The sequence below is a fragment of the Rhinolophus sinicus genome, chromosome 5 (genome assembly GCF_057876585.1).
Source record: "Rhinolophus sinicus isolate RSI-liver-muscle chromosome 5, RSI-T2T, whole genome shotgun sequence".
Taxonomy (NCBI): Eukaryota; Metazoa; Chordata; class Mammalia; order Chiroptera; family Rhinolophidae; genus Rhinolophus; species Rhinolophus sinicus.
The window spans coordinates 46,420,882-46,433,601 of NC_142505.1; the positions used below are offsets into that span (position 1 = coordinate 46,420,882).

Below are 12,720 nucleotides of genomic sequence, written 5' to 3' on the forward strand. Positions count from 1 at the left end.
CCTTAGTGATCAGACTGTTGCTTACCGTTCTGATTTCATCTCTTTCCACTCCCTCTTTTCAGGTATACTGACCTTCTTAGATTCTGGAACATATTATAGGCACTCTCATCTTACAGACTGGATGCCCCTATGTCTAGAATGCTCTACTCCCGTCTGTCTACCTGGCTAATTCCTTTCAATGGCACTTTCTCTATGTGTCCTAATCAGAGCCCCTCCAAAGATTATAAGCAGAACATTTGATCTCCTTTACCTTGCTATACTTTATATTCCACCCCAAAGCATGTATCCCTTCCTAAGACTTTTTTGTTTTTCATTTTTGGATTACTGTCTGTCTCTACTTTACTAAAATGAAAGTCACATCATTATATTTGCCTTTTAAAATTAATCACCTGGACTGCTCTTCCTGCTGTGTTCTCTTAATCAGGCAACATCAGAATCCTGCAATGCTGAGGTTGGAAATAGACATCTCCGTTGTTGCTACGTTTGTGTTTATTATGCAACCCTCGATTTTACTTCCAATTGTCTTGTATACAAATCCAATCCAATAAAGCTGGGTGATTCTCTTAATTTTTTATGTGACAGAATAATCTATTCAGATGATAGCTTTGTTATTTTAATTTTTGGGTTTTTTTTGTTTGTTTGTTTTGTTTGGCCATAAGCACTCCACATATATATGAAAGCATTTTCTTACCTCATCTTTCCATACCCATTCCCCACCACCAAAGTTAGGACACCATGAGCTCCACCCTAAATGTGGAGCTCGTAAAGTCTTGAGTTAAATAGCATGAAGGTCCTGATCTCCACAGGAAATGTTAAGAGCTGAGAAATGGGAGATAGAAATGGAAAAGGGAGAATGGGGTAACAAAAGGTAATGCTGAAAATACTGGAGGCAAACCCTGCCACCTTGGCAACAAATAAAAGAAATTTTTCAGTCTCAAGTCATTGACTTTAAGTTTGAAATTGTCACTTCTTACCCTTGTGACTTCTGGCAAGTTATAGACATTTCTGAGTCCTAATTTTCTGGTAATGAAATAGAAATAATATTACCCACTTCACAGAGTTGCTGTTTTCCTAGCATGAAATGGGATTACAATGTGCAAAGCATCTAGTTATTGCTGGCATTTGATAGGCACTAATAAGTGGTAATTCTTATTATTATTGTCTTTATTACCAATTTTCTCAGGAACAGTTGGAGCTAGTAATATTGTGACTCAGTACTCTTCAATCATTTCTCTATTAGTCATTGTTACTGCAAAACAAGCAACTACAAAATCTCCTTGGCATACAACTCTCTGCTTGTATTTCTTGTTCACAAATGCAAGCTGGATGGGGTGTTTCTGTTACATACCTTGGGAGCTGGGATGGCTGTGATTTACAGTCCAGTTGGCTTGACGGCTCTGCTCCAGAGATCTCTCGTCCTCCCTCCAGGTCAGCTGAACATGTTCTTCTCATGGCAGCTGAGAAAACAGAAAAAAGAATATGCTCAACTATGCAAACATATTTCAAACATCCGTTTGCAGCATGACCTACTAATATACCATTGGCTAAAGCAAGCTATATAGCCTATCTAAAGACATGGGACAGGGAAGTATAGCTCTGCCTTTTGTGGGAAGGACTGAAAAGTTATATTGCAAAGCACATCAGTCAAAGTGGGGAGGTGGAGGAACTGGGGCCAATTCAACCTTCAAAAATATCCCAGACTCAAAAGAAGACAGATGGCAATAACAGGTCAATCCCTGCTCCCTTAGACCCACACTTGAGAAACAAAATGGAATCCAGTATTTCATGCTAAGATCAAATGAGAAATATGCATTGATATTTTTAATTAGAATTATTGAAACAGTTTACCATGAAAAAGTAAGATTTAATGCAATGAGAAAAACCCATGGGAATACTTCTATTCTTAGGATTATTTCCTTGGGATATAAAAGAAAACATAAACCAGTAAGGTATTTTATTTTATTATTTATTGATCTATTTGTCCAATAAAGATTTATTGAACACCTACTATGTGCCAGGCAGCATGTTTTATCAATAGCCAATTATGCGTTAGGAGAAGGGTGAAGTGATAAATGAAAAATGGAGATTTCACTGGAGTAGGGAAATTAAGATATATAGAGATAAGAACATTAAAAAGTCAAAACTGAAAAATGACATAAAAAAGGTACTGCAGGAGGGAGCAAATTACATCTAACTGAGAATATGCATACATACATATTAAAGAACTTAGTTTTTAAAAATCTATGAATGTTGATAGAAAATCAATAAACCATAAAAAGACTCCAATTGAAATTGATGTGATTTTGTGTCAAAATCTGATGTAGCTACACAATTTCTCGGTATACATTTCTAAGTAATCTTAGAATCTTAACTGTAAGATTGGGGCTTCAAGCTTTGTAAATAAAAACCTAATCTGGCCTCTGAGAAATGAGTTCCTTTTATTAATGCAGTGCTGGAAAGGAAAAAGAATCAGAAGAGGACTCAAATGGTTACCAATGAGAAAAGATTTGCATAAGTCATCTGATTCTGTACAGCTATTATCTCTAAGTCATTATTTCCTGCCTGCCAGTAATAATTTTATTTGGTTGGATAATCACACACAAGCCCATGTTTAGATGAATATTTTTCATTTTGCCTAATGAGGAACTGGAGAGGAAATTCATTTTTGTCCAATGAAAAGCACTTAGAGAAACATTATAACTTTGTTTTTATAAGGTTAATCTTAGTAAAATAGATAGAAATTTGTGTATTTGATTTAGTGTTATTTCACTATTAGAAATTAACCCAACCATGACAGATTATGCTCCATGCTAAGAATTATTTGCTACTTTCTATAAACTTGTTAATTCTGATGTACAGACTAATGTGGTAAATATTTAGCTAGGAGGTAAAATACCGAAGCTGTGAGCACACTTTTTTTTAATTTCTTTCAAAATAATTTTTGTCTTAGAAAAATGAATAAAACTTCCTGAGTTTAATTTAAACAGGTGTGATGATAGTTAACAATATTTTCTACAAAGAGAAGGATGTTTTTTAACTTTCCAAACACAATAGCAAGTTTAAATTATATGAAGCTCTTGGGAAAAAAAAAAAAGAAATACAAAAATAATTTATACTGGAGACTTATTACAATTCTGATACTCCTGAGTATGTTCCTTTAAATGTAACCATTTCAATTTCCATGATTTGTAAAATTTACGCATTCCTAAATAGACTTTTATTTATCAAATCTTATTTTCCCAGTGACTTACATAATCACATTAGAGCTATTCTAGTTTCATTTGAAATTATCTATCTTTAGTGGGGGTTCTCAACATTTTGGTTGAAAATATTTTCCCCCTGTATTCTGTTATTCACCGGCAATGTTTGCTTAAGCTGTTTTATGCATATATGTAAACTGGAAATCATGAACACTTCTATACATATGAATACTTTCTTGACAATTCAGAACTAATCCATTGTCTCTGCTAGCCAAATTCTTTGGAATAAATCATCACCTTGTGTGGTCACTAAACCTCATGTGTCACGTTTATGAATATATTTATTCTTATTTTTAAAAAGTTATTTTTACTGCTTATTGGCCACAATTCTCTGCTTCAATACTTGTGTTAGTCCTGGTTATCAGTTGCAATTAACAGAAGGTGGCTCTGCCTAAAATGAGCTGAAGAGCAATTTATTAAAAAGTCACTGGGCAGCTCACAGAAATATTAGGAGGGAAGGGGAACTATGTTTAAGGTTAAGTAGCCATAAAAGTACTCCAGATCGAATCTGGTGAGAAAAGAAAACAGCTGTTATCCAAGAGACAAAGGAATGGGAAGGGAAAGAGGAGAAGGAGAGAGATTTCCCGCATCACCTTCTTTTTAGGTCACCATCTTCCATGTCAAAACTAATGTATATGACTTAGTTTTAAGGCTGGGAAAGGAGGTACAAAGCGTTCTCTACTCCTATTGTCACAACCAAACTTTTCTCCTCACTGAGCCCGTAAACTGAAGAATTTCTCATATATAGAAGAAAATTCAAATCCTGGGAGGCCAAAATGAACACACTTGTATAGCTCTACAGTATTATTTCAGAAATCATGGAATGATAAGTTCGTAACAATGCAATAAGCTTACACATGTGGTTATAACAAAACAACAAAGCAAGTAGAAAAAATAAAAAAATAAATAGAATAGATAGGGAAATGCTACATTTTATATCCAGCTTGAAGATTCATAATGCACACAAGCATAAAAGTACTCTAAAATTTCCACAGTGAAGAAAATTTGAAATACAATTAAGCCCAGAATTTTCAAAACTTACTTGACTTTGGGGGGGTGGGATATATATACATATATATATCGTATCTCACCATCATGAGAAAGATGGTGGATATATGGATGGAAGTAAGGTTGGAAAGAAGGATGATGAGGGTGGAAATAGATGTTAGATATACACATAACAGTGTCTACCATAACATATAACACACACACACACACACACACACACACACACACACATATTATGGTAGACACTGTTATGTGTATATCTAACACCTATTTCCACCCTCTTCATCTTTCTTCCTAACCTTAATTCTGTCCATGTATCCACCATCTTTCTCATGACCTTGTTCAAGTAAGGCCGACTTCATCCCAGGCCCAAGCAAATGTACTACTTGACTAGTAAGCTAATCATGGACATGTGATGTATTTCCATCCAATGAGATGTGAGTGTGTTACAAGCACCTGGAAGGGCAGTCACCACATTTCAGTCTCCTCCTGAAAATGAAGGGGACATTAACCCCCCGGCAGGGCCCTATGTCCCTGCGTGGTACTCGTGACATGAGTGGAAAACAAAGTCCTGATGTGCAGGTTCAGGTAGAGTAACACAGCTTTATTTGGGAACAAATGTCCCTCCAGAGGCCAATACTCTAATAAGCACAAAAGGTTATACAGAATAGAATAGAATTTAATAACGAACCAAGTCCCAGAGTCAATCCGGATGGAGAAGGTTCCAGGTCTGGGAGAGGTCACTGGGCCCACGATGAGTCTTGCAAGGAAGAGATTCAGAGAGTCTGGGAGTATGGTGGCTTGCACTTTGCAGAGGATCATAGCTTGAGCGCCCAATCAGAATTCTCATAGCATTGCTCTGGAGTTCTGCTTTTATCCTTTTTTCTTGGACTTGTTTATTTTTTAGGTGATAACCAGAAGTTGTTTGCCAGGAGTTTTTTACCTCTTAAGTGATAACCAGAAGTTGTTTTGGTAAAGGTGTTTATCACTCAATTTTGTTATGCTCAGTTTCACACAAAAACATGTTTTTCACCTTATTCTTCTCAGTCTCACACATGTGTGGCCATAGTCCTGTCCCTACTAGTAAACAATTTATTCTGCAAACCTCAATCCAACATATATAATACAGTTTATATGCTCTATACAGAGTGAATGTTGGCTAGGGTTTCTGGGAAATTTTCTTCAATCTTACAGATAATGACAAATATGCATTGGACTCTATTCTTAAAGACTTTGTCATGTTTAGATGGGATGCCTTTCATTATTGTAGCCATCTTGCAAACACAAAAGGGGCCAGCCTGAGGAGAAAATCTACAGGAAAAGGAAGGCAAAAAGTAATGCCAGCATCTGTATCATACAGTATGTGCTGTCATTTCTCATTAAGGGAAATGATACATTTTCTTTTTCTTAAGATTTTTAAAACATCTCAAGAAAAAATATGTTGAATATCTTGATCATGTTCCATGAGATATACTTTGGAAACTATCAATATATAAACTTTTGAGTTATAAGGCTTGTTTTGAATACCACCTTCCCAGTATTTTTTCCTATTATTATAAAAAAAATAATATTCTCCTTCCAGCATTATTCTTGATAAACTGCATTTTATTTGAATGCATATTATTTATTTATTTATTTATTTATTTATTTGAATAAAATAGTTGTAGCTGATTAATCAGGCAAATAAAAACATTTTTGAAATCTACTATGATTGTTTCCCTTCTTGTGCAAACGTGGATTAAACATAAAACATTGCATACAGTTCTTTCACTCAAGACAGAGTTTAACCTTAAAGTTGGCATGGCAGAGAAGCTATTGTTTAAATTTTAAACCATGTCTGATTATGCTGTTTGATCAGACCTTTTGAGAAGCAAGATTGAAGTTACAAACTTCAGTGCATGAAGGGCAAAAACTCGCACTTTACTTGCACCCTGCAAATTCTGTCTCAGAATGTGGTACCTTTCCTTAGTTCTAATGTTATGCGGACAACAACTCTTAATTTCTGGAAGCCTAATAATGGTTTAAGAACCATTGGGGTGTGCAAAAAAAAAAAAAAAAAAAAAGAAAAAAAAAAGGTACATTTGTCAAAAAAAAAAGCTATTTAAAAGATTAAGAATCAAAGGCACCAATAGTTTGCAACAACGTAGTGATCAACAGATACCTTGTCTATTGTAATATGAGAGCATCCCTTTGGCTTATCCTTCCTATGCACAGCCTACCATAAAAATGTCCTTCCCTCTACCAGCAGTTTCTCCTGTGGGTACCATAGCCCTCAGTCGAATAAGGGTGAGGGAGTTCTGCATAACTGTGAAATCCAAGACAGTAGTCAGTACTGTGAGGGTGGAGAAATTAGCCAAGGAGGAGAGAGCAGGGAAAGGGAACAAGGAGGCAGCTGACACTGCTCCCACCCCCTAACAAATCTGCAACACTTTCTTCTAACTTCTAAAGTTTCTTCTACCACTCACAACAAGATAGATATAGATAGAGAGCAAGGGAGGGAGGAAAAGAAGGAGTGAGAAAGGGAGATAGCGAGGGAGGCAGGGAGAGTAAGAACAGAAGGAGAGCGGGACAGAGGGAGGGAGGGAGGGAGGGAGGGAGGGAGGGAGGGAGGGAGGGAGGGAGAGAGAGGGAGAGAGAGAGAGAGAGAGAGAGAGAGAGAGAGAGAGAGAATGCATTTTCAACTAATATGTTATTGTATTGAGTGTTCTTAAAACTCTGAACTCCATTTTTTTCTCTTTTGTTCCCTTAATATTGGAGGCAAATAAGTCAATCTTAAATCCATTCAGTGTCATTAAAAAAGATAGTATATGAGTTTATCTGTTCATATATTCCTTCACTCCCCCTTACTGCAGTTGAGGGTCAACTATTCTCAGAATAGAATTTCCACTAGTTCATATTTCCTTATTGTACCCCCAAAGTTGTCACCACAAAACTTAATTCTAGTTCAGTAATCATTTTAGAGACATACATTGTAATATAAACATACATATTGTTATTATTTATGATTTATCATTCAACCAATTTACATTGAGGTTTCAATCTAGACAGTGAAGCGTGAGTGACATTTTGTGAGTGAGGAATTTTTGTTATTTGCCCTTTCACCCATTCATCCCTTCCTTGCACATGTATTTATTTAAAAGGAATTAATAATTTTTTCTACTTTTGCAAGTTTGGAAGTTTCTATGCAAAACTAGAGTGACTATATTCAATGACATACTATGGATGTCTCATACTAAGCTAATGCTCAGAACCCTCGCCAGATCCCTCAGAATTCCAGATACTATGCATAGAAGTCATTTGATAAGTTAATGGTCTAGGCTGAGCCAACCTGAATAGACACTCAGGATTTAATTTATTTGGGGGATAGATCCTTCATAGAATCCTTACTACTGTGTTTCCCCAAAAATAAGACCTAGCCGGACCATCAGCTCTAATGCATCTTTTGGAGCAAAACTTAATATAAGAGCTGGTCATATTTTAATATAATATTTTAATATAATATAAGACCAGGTCTAATATAATATAATGTAATGTAACATAATATAATATAATACCAGGTCTCGTATTAATTTTTGCTCCAAAAGATGCATTAGAGCTGATGGTCTGGCTGGGTCTAGTTTTCGGGGAACCACAGTAGCTCTAGGAGACTGAGTTGTGCCAGGAATACTCAGCGCGCACCTCCAGCTGAAGCCTTCTCCCACTTCTCTCCCAACAATCTCAGTGAAAAAGCCCTGACTGACTCTTGGTTGTGGGCTGCTTGCTAAGATGGCCCCTAGTGATCCCCAGTTCCAGGTATTCCTGACTCTGCTTCAGTGTGGGATGGACCTAGTGATTCACTCCTAATGAATAGAAAGCAGCAAAAGTGACAAGATGTTTATAATCACTGTACTTTGCATTATATGTCCAAGACATATATGTACTATATACAAGTATATACAGTTAGGTAACAGTACAGTGGCAATCATATTGCAATATAAATATATCAAGTCAATGTGCTATACCTCTTAAACTTTCACAATGTTACATGTCAATTACATCTCTTTTTTTTTTTTTTTAAGTGACAAGCTCTTACTTCTGAGATCAGCTTACAAAAGACTGTGACTTCTGATTTGCTCACCCACTCTAGCTCTCCCATTTACACACTTTTATGGAATCCAGCTGCCATGCTGTGAACTGCCCCCTTGGAAAGGCCCATATGGTAAGGAACTTAGGGCTAAGCCTGCTAGGAATTGTTTCTGCTAACAACCGTGTGAGTGAACCTAGAAACGGGTCCACCCCAGCAGAGCTTAATGAGGACAGTGTCCTAGGTCACACCTTGATTGCAGCTTTGTGAGGGACCTTGAGCCAGAAGACCCAATTAATCAGCTACCGGATTCCTGACCCATAGAGACTATGAGGTGGTAAATGTACATTGTTTTAAGCTGCAAAATTTGGGGGTAATTGCAATGCATTAACATATAGCTGATACACAAACTAATAACTAAACTAATTATCAAAACTATACATATATATAATGTGTGTATATAATTACATAAATCATTATTTATATAAATATAAAGTATAAATATGTGTGTGTGTACACTTAGCTGATCGGTTATTATTCTTATTTTTACTTATAGGCCCATCTTTCCTATTTAGATTGAAGGGACGAGGTATTTTGGCAGCCATAACACAGAGTGCCCAGCACATGATAGGCACTTAAATATTTAAGGACATAGGTTCTCTTTTCTTCTGAACCTTGGAGCCTCATTAAACATATAACAAGATAAATCCTCAAAGAATTGGCTGTATAGATAACTAACTTTTCCTACAATGTTATCAGCTTTAAAAGACAATAAGGGGAGGGATTAAGGGTTTGGATCAAGTCAGACACATCGGGGGTCTCCTTGATTTCTCCACTGTCACTGCAGCCCAGTGCCATGGGCAAGTGTCTTACTGCTTTGAATCTGATTCCTGATCTGTAAAATGGGGGTATTAAAATAAGTACCTCACTGGGTTTGGGGGAGGGTTACGAGATGAAGGGGAACAGCATTTTGCCTGGCACAGAAGTCTACTAAGTATCAATAATGATCATGGTGGCTTTTAAAGAAGTTTTACATACTTGTACATTATCTCTTTTAATCATTAAAATAATCATTTGATAGACATTGTTGGATCTTAATTTCACCACATAAACAAAGTTGGGACAGTTGGGACTAGTTATCCATTGTCAAAGGTTAACTAGTCAGGTAGCCTGAGGGCTTGCTTTTGAGTCAATGGCTTCAGTGAAATGAGATAATGAGAGACAGGGCTCACCTGGCCCATACTGTACACTCAAATGTTAACTGGTATTATTGGATTGTTAAGACAAAAATCTAGAGTTTTTGACTCAGTTTAGTGGCCTTTCTACATAAGACCCACTTCCGTCTATTCTTTTTCTTTTTTTTCTCTCATTTTTCCAGATGCCCACTGTATTAATGATGGTAACAAAATTAAGACATGGAAATAAGGTCAAGGGCTGCTGATTCATAAAAGAGCTTGTTTTTCCAGAGGTGTCTGGAAACATTGTTTAATAAAATGCAGTCTGAAAACATCCAAGCTTTAATTCCTTATTAAATCAGAAAGAGTAGATATTTTAGCCACATTCGATAGTCTCATTAGGTCTTATCATCTAATTATATTTGTTTGCATTACTAAAAAAAAATTGTGTTTACTGGGGATAAATAAGATCTGAAGAGATTACAAGTGAAGAAGGCTTAATAAATAAAAAGAGACTTGGATCAAAGAAAAATACATCTACCTCATTCAATGGTGGATGTATTTACGATTATTGATTGGGGAAGAATGCTTCAAATTTTTTTTTTTTTTTTTTTTTTTTCTGCTTAACCACAGAAATTTATTTTCTTACAGTTCTGGAAGCTGGAAATCCAGGATCAAAGTGTCAGCAAGTTCAATTTCTTCTGAGGCCTCATTCCTTGGCTTGTGTAGTTGCTTTCCTGCTACATCCTCACATAGTGTTTCATCTGTGTGCACACATTTTAAATTTTAAAAATATAAAACACAGACATTTTATAGGAAAGGAAACAATTGTTTCACTTTAGCCATCATAAATCTTTTCTGGATGAAAACAAAACACAAATCAATTCTTAAATACTGGTTGCACATCAAACATTATTTTGAAGTAATTATGGTAAAAATTCCACCTGAAACAGTACTCACATATAAAAGTCATTGCACGGTTTGCTTACGTACAATATCTAAACCTTCTGCTCCTCTCCCTTTCTCTTCTACCCAAGAGAAAAACTGCCTGCATCCCATATTAAAGGTTGGATTAAAGAAAGGTCATCATTAGGATTAAAGGTAGAATTGGGATTTAGTGCTTAAGAGCATCAAAGTAGTTTTTTTTATTATGTTTGTAATTTTCTGCATAAATTTTATCTGCTATTAATAAAAAGAAAGATACCTAACACTAAAGACTAAAGACAATATGTCTGTTATTATTCTAAAATCCTTGGTGGTATTACCTCATTTATTTCTTATAGAAATCCTGTGAGGCAGACATTATTATTCCCCATTTTGCAGATTAACAAAATGAGGCACAGAGAGTTTAGGCCGTTTGCTCAAGGATATGTCAGTACATGGTGGAGTCAGAATTTGAACCCAGTCATATGAACTCCATGTTCTTTACCGTCATGTTCTACTACATCTGATTCAGATCACTTTCAACACAATGACTTTTCCAGTCCAAAACTTAGAGGAAAGAATTGAAGAAGCCAGCCTGCAGAAGGTGTCAGCAGTTTTGTTCAGTGGTAGGAAAATTCCTCTCCTGCACACATCCCCTGGAAATGGTCATGGCAGTAAAACACCGCTCCTTTCCCATTCCAAGCTTCCTAGAGCTGGAAAGTATAGGATCAAGTTGTGGATGTCCCAGTCCTCAATATTTTAAGCCACAAGAATGGCAGAAAATGATGGTTAACAACAAGGCACAAATTCATGGGAAGAAAGCCACACATAACAAATGAGCAACGTCTTCTATTATAAGAATTTTTCCCCCTCCAGGTGTCTAAAAATCTGAATGTAAAGGAAATTGGGTTTTGTTGGTAAAGAGTTATGGGAGGCATTTGTTTAAGCTGCCACCCAAGGCGAACAAAGTGACATTATCTTCCCTATGGAAAACCAGCGCCCAGAAGCAGTGGCAGAAGATGTGTGCAAAGGAGACAGGCGTGGGTGACAACATAGTTTTCCAAGCAATCGGAGTCCTCTAGCTGCACTCTTCTTCGTCTCAGCCCCTATGGGGCTTTGGCAAAGCACAGAATAAAAAGATATTTTCTTGAAAGAAATGGGATGAATTATGTCAGACTTGAGTTAAGGCGCTTTGTAATGAAGCCCAGGCCTGTGCTGCATAGACTGTGGTGTAGATTAGGAGAGAACAAAGGCTTCATTACAGTTTGTTTCCTTTCAACTATCAGTCACCCATTTCTTAATGTGAATTTCATTCTCGCATTATTCCTGAGGGTTGATTTGAATTTAGCATTAATAAACCTCACAGCCAGATATAATAATTTGTTGCTGTAATGTGTCCTTTATATTCAGACTTTTATTTTTTTTATGGGGGGCGTGCTTAGTATTAAACTGAGAAAGACAGTTTTAGGCAACACTCTCTATATCTTAGAAAAGATGGGAAATATTTTTGCAGTTCTTAGAATAAACATTTCCAATGTCAGTTATTCTAAAGTATATTAAACACAAAGAAAGAAATCCCCACTTAAAAAAAAAATCAAACAGGCTCGCTAATTTAGGTTTTTCAGTGTGTGTGTGTGTTGTTTTTTTTTAATTCAATAAATACTTATTGTGTCTCTTATCCATTTTTCAAGTTCTGAGGATAGTTAGAAATAACCTAGATGTTCTTTAAGCTTACATCTTAGCAAACAGAAATTGCTGAAAAATGAGTATAGACTCATCAGTAACAATGTAAACTAATCAATAATAATTTTAGACAGTGAAAGTGCTATTAAAAATCATTTCAATGAAAAGAAAAAAATCACCCAACTTTACTTTTCTTCCCAAGAAACATGCCTTCTAAATATAAATTGTAAATTGTAAAAGGTCACTTAGCTTCCACATAAAGTGAAAATAAATAGTGATATATTTTCATTGGGGCAACTTGAGATAATAAACTATTGTCTAGGAGGCATCCCAAGGTCTGAACACATTCTGGAATGATTCGATCGATATAAAGCATGCTACAACTGACAAATGCCAAGTGTTTGGCAGTAGAGAATGGGAATCGTGGCTGCTACCGGCATGGAGGTCTAAATCCAGAAATTAGACCATTGGATGTTTAAAATCCAATAATACCAAATATACCACATCCTTACTGAAATTTTCCCTGATGACATTAATCAATTTTAATTTGACCAATTTCTGACTTCTTAAATGCCATAACACTCTCAATGGCATAATTTTAAAAGTT

General features: G+C 36.0%; 1 long non-coding RNA gene across 1 annotated transcript in view; it reads right to left on the reverse strand.

Annotated features, from left to right (window-relative positions):
* Positions 1-1,344: 1,344 nt before the first annotated feature.
* Positions 1,345-12,720, reverse strand: part of LOC141567134 (uncharacterized) — a 99,465-nt gene continuing 88,089 nt past the window's right edge. The window contains exon 3 of the long non-coding RNA XR_012489528.2: positions 1,345-1,457. This is a non-coding gene — a long non-coding RNA (uncharacterized LOC141567134). The remainder of the gene's footprint in view (positions 1,458-12,720) is intronic.